The sequence below is a fragment of the Aptenodytes forsteri genome, unplaced genomic scaffold, assembly GCF_000699145.1.
Source record: "Aptenodytes forsteri isolate BGI_AS27 unplaced genomic scaffold, ASM69914v1 Scaffold256, whole genome shotgun sequence".
In the NCBI taxonomy this organism is placed as follows: Eukaryota; Metazoa; Chordata; class Aves; order Sphenisciformes; family Spheniscidae; genus Aptenodytes; species Aptenodytes forsteri.
In genome coordinates this window covers 176,795-180,771 of record NW_008795021.1, presented here as the reverse complement: position 1 = coordinate 180,771, position 3,977 = coordinate 176,795, and positions in this window count along the sequence as shown.

Below are 3,977 nucleotides of genomic sequence, written 5' to 3'. Positions count from 1 at the left end.
GTCCCCCCGGGGCACATCGCCTGCTTTCCACTTAAACTTTTAGCAGTCCAGCGCCTCCTGGGCTCAGGCTTTCTTACCCTTTTTTTCTTTTCTTTTTTCCTTTTTTTTCTGGTGTGTTTGGAAACGCACATTCGTGATTGAACAGCCCTGACGTGCCTTGCAGGATCCTTCAGTGCTCGGGGGGGCGAGGAGCAAGAGGTGCACCAGGAGCACACATTTGTCCAGGTCCTGCAGCTCCTGCCGGCGTTTGTTCTCTGCCACCGCAGGAAAGTTTTGCACACAGAGGGAGGTGCGAGCTTGCTTTTTGCTAGGTCAGGGTAATTCCAAGCTCAGTGAAATGTCTGTGCTCCAGCCCTCGAGTAAATCTCCCAAAGATGCCACGATAAACCCAGTAAAGAGGAGGCACGGGCTTAAGTCTGCAGGCATGTTTGTGCATACCTGCACATGCTGCTACCTGCCTAAGTTCCCTGCAAACTCTCAGCGCTCCCTTCTCAGATGTCTCCTCCTGGCTGTTTTCCTCTGTGGTGGGAAGGCAAACTGTTCCCCTGTGACCCTGTCCTTCCTGGGCCATGCTCAGCATCACGCAGGGATAGGCACTGCATTGTTCTGCCTGGGACATCGAGCTTATGGGCAGAGTGAAAAACCTCAGCACCCCATTGATAATCCTTGAGCAAGAGGGACTGGCACACCTGAGAGGATGCAGGTCAAGGAAGGACAGCAAGAGGAGGCTGGAGAGGATCCATCGTGGCCCAGAGGGGTGAGGAAACTCTAGGAAGAGAAGCATTGAACCGAGGGAGAGCCAGGGCTGCACAGCAGTGTGGGAAAGCCAGAGCCCTGCAGGGATGACCCTTTCCCTCCCTATTTCAGTACTGGGCAAGGTGCCCTGATCTTGGGATGCGCTAAGCACCCACAGGTCCCCTGAGATCAAAAAGTAGTGACAGTGCTTGAAATTTTGTAAAATAAGTCCCAAATCCGCTCTTTAGTTAGGCTCTCTCAAGAAGTGAGCTAGGGAGAGGATTGCCTTGGATTAATCAAAGTGTGGTAGTCAAGGTTTGCCTACATTCACCAAACTGATAGGAAGACAAAATGTCAATAAGCCTTTCTGTTTTCCCAAATGGACTTGTGATAGGGTTTGGTCTGTTTCCATGTTTTTATTTTGTGGTGCCTCCTTGTGCTCAGTGGAGCCTGGTAATTGGTTGGAGCCTCTAGGCTTTACTGCATTAAAAATAATAATATAGAGCTATCTATATTCTTCTGGTCTCTTTGATGGGCAGAGATTTTATAATCCTGGTTTCTAATACAGTGTGCTATTGCTTCCACTTCTGCTTGACAGTTCTGGCTGAATTTAGTTGTGCTTAAGTTGGCAACTGCCCTCAAGCCTCCATAGCTCAACATTCTTCCCAAATAGGGCTACGTATCTGAGACTGATTTAAATTTAAAACACCAATAATAACAAGAGCAAAACCTAGTCCCTTCATTCAGCTTTGGAACAGCTTTCCTCTTCTGGACAGGCTCATCTGATGAAATTATAGAGCCTTCAAAGGTAATGTTCTAGCCCTAGCCACTGCCATCAGCCATGTCCTGTAATGCAGACAAGTACTATGTGAGTAGGCGATGAGGTCTGGCCACCCTACTAATGTCACTGTTTACCCTCATTACAAAATGTTTGTGTTCTGTGCACAGCTTTTGCTGTTGCCCTTCTCCATTAATTCTGGGTATTATTCATCAGTAATCATCATTCATTGCTTCCCTCTTTGTCTTGGCAAGAAGATGCTTTTCTTCTCCCTTGTTTGTTTTCTTCTGCTGTGCTCACTTGTTTCTTACTCAGTTATGTAGTACTGCTGCCAGTGGTCAGGAAAACATTCACCCAGGCCATGCCAGGTCTAGCTGTGGTGACTTCACCTGACTTCTCACAAGGATCACCTGGTTCTCCTGGGCAGGTTCAGTAAGCATTCTCCATGCTTCTCTCTGGGACTTCAGTCTTGGGTTAGGCATGTAGCTGCAGCAAGAACGTAAAGCCAGCTTCCTATGCTGCTCCATGTCATGGACCTGGCGCTGTACATCACTGCTGGTGGGACATGCAGAAGACACTGGAGCTGCTGCTTTCTTTAGGCTGTGTGTGCTGGTTCCCAGGATTTGTGTCAGAGCAAGAGGTACTCAGACTTTCAAAAGCTACTCTTCCTCTCTGCCCAGCCAGGCTGCACACAGCTCCATGCCACGGCTGGGCTCCCACGGGACAAGGCTTGATGAAAGCAGGAACTAGGTTCTACCTATATCATCAATAAGTACTGTGCCAGTCAGAAACATATTGTGAATCATATGTATTATCACATGAACGATCATATCTCACTGCTGTGCTGTCACTCTGAAGACTGCATTTCATTGTTTACCTTCACCTCTCCTAACTGGATCTGAAAAGATGCTTATGGGAAGAGATCCCATTTCCTGAAGCTTTTGGCTTCTGTGCAGAGGCAGGCATAAAATTAATTTCTTTCTGCTGGTGTAAGACTGTTAATACTTCTTATATCCAGATTTTGATGTACTAAAATACCCAAATACAGAAACCGCAATGAAAACTGAGCCTATTACTGCTTTATTGCATCACAAACTGCCCATGTATGGCATAAATGTCATCAATGACTTATAAATAAATTAGAGCGAGAAGACAGACACATAGAAACTAATCTAAGTGCCAGAAAAGAAGTCTCCTCATCCAACAGTCAGATCTGTGCTGGCCGCAGATATTGTTGTTTGGGTTTTGGGGTTTGGATCTTTAAGGTATATTTGAACGCAGGGCTCAGTGCACAATATAAACTTCACCTCTGCCCTTGACTCAGGTGGCAAGTTGTGTGTAATGCCATCTGTAGCCTCCTGCACTGCGATGAGATTCATCCTCATATTTTAAATAATGAAATTCTGAGTCCTTCTGTTAGCAAAGATAACCTTCACTATGTAAATCAACGCAGTGGTATTTTGTTGAGTTTGCCAACAGACAAATAACGCTAATACATGTGTGAAGTTTCTCAACGTTAACTTTGAAATATAGCTGAGGCCATTTAAATGCCAACACTTTTAAGTCACTAGTCAAAATAAAAACACCCAGCTTGAATGACTGAAATTTAATTATAAGGAACAGCTGGGCCTGTTTTTGATTTTGACTCTAAGGACCCAGAAGAAGAAACAAGCACATGGGCTCAACAGGCACAGATATACACCGAGTTTCTCGACCCAGAGGAATAAAGCCAGATCGAGTTATCTCCTTATTCTTCATACTGGTCAGAGCACAGTTGCTGAAAAATGCACTCAAATATCCTCTGAAGAGTATTCAGTTACTCTTTAAATAAGCAACTGAGGTCAAGCAAAAAGAAACTCCAGTCCTCCCTTACACTGTCTCTACCATTTCATCTCCAGACACTGCACCCATCCTGACACGTTTCAGTTCATGGAGGCAGCAGTTGAGGTTGGTGACTGTTCCTCATTCATCTACGAGGGGTTTGCTTTTTAATGATGTTCCTGCAGATGCTCCACAGGAAACTGCTTCAATCCTGCCACATCTTCTCTCCTTCCATGCTGCCCATTATTCTCCTGCTTCGTTACAAAGCAGAAGAAATGACTGCTTGTGTGTAAAGGGCTGTTGCCTCCTCGTTATTGTGGTTTCCATCTGAGGCTGCTGGAGCCTCTAATTCACACTAAAATCAGTGCAAATGCCTATTTTGCTACCAGAGAGTCAGGCTGAATAATCCTCCCTATAGTTCAGGCTGTCTCCAGTTGTACACCTGAAGGGGTTTTAACCCAACAGGATCTGTCTGCGATGAAATACATGCAGATCCATTGGGGAATGAACTGTAGGAAATAGCCATGACAGTACGACATAAAGGTACAGCTGTCTACTATGACTGAAAGTCGAGGGCATAACCTTTAACTCCTGCCTGTCACGTAAGGAAAAAAAAAGAGAAGAGCACCTGTTCAGCATGAAG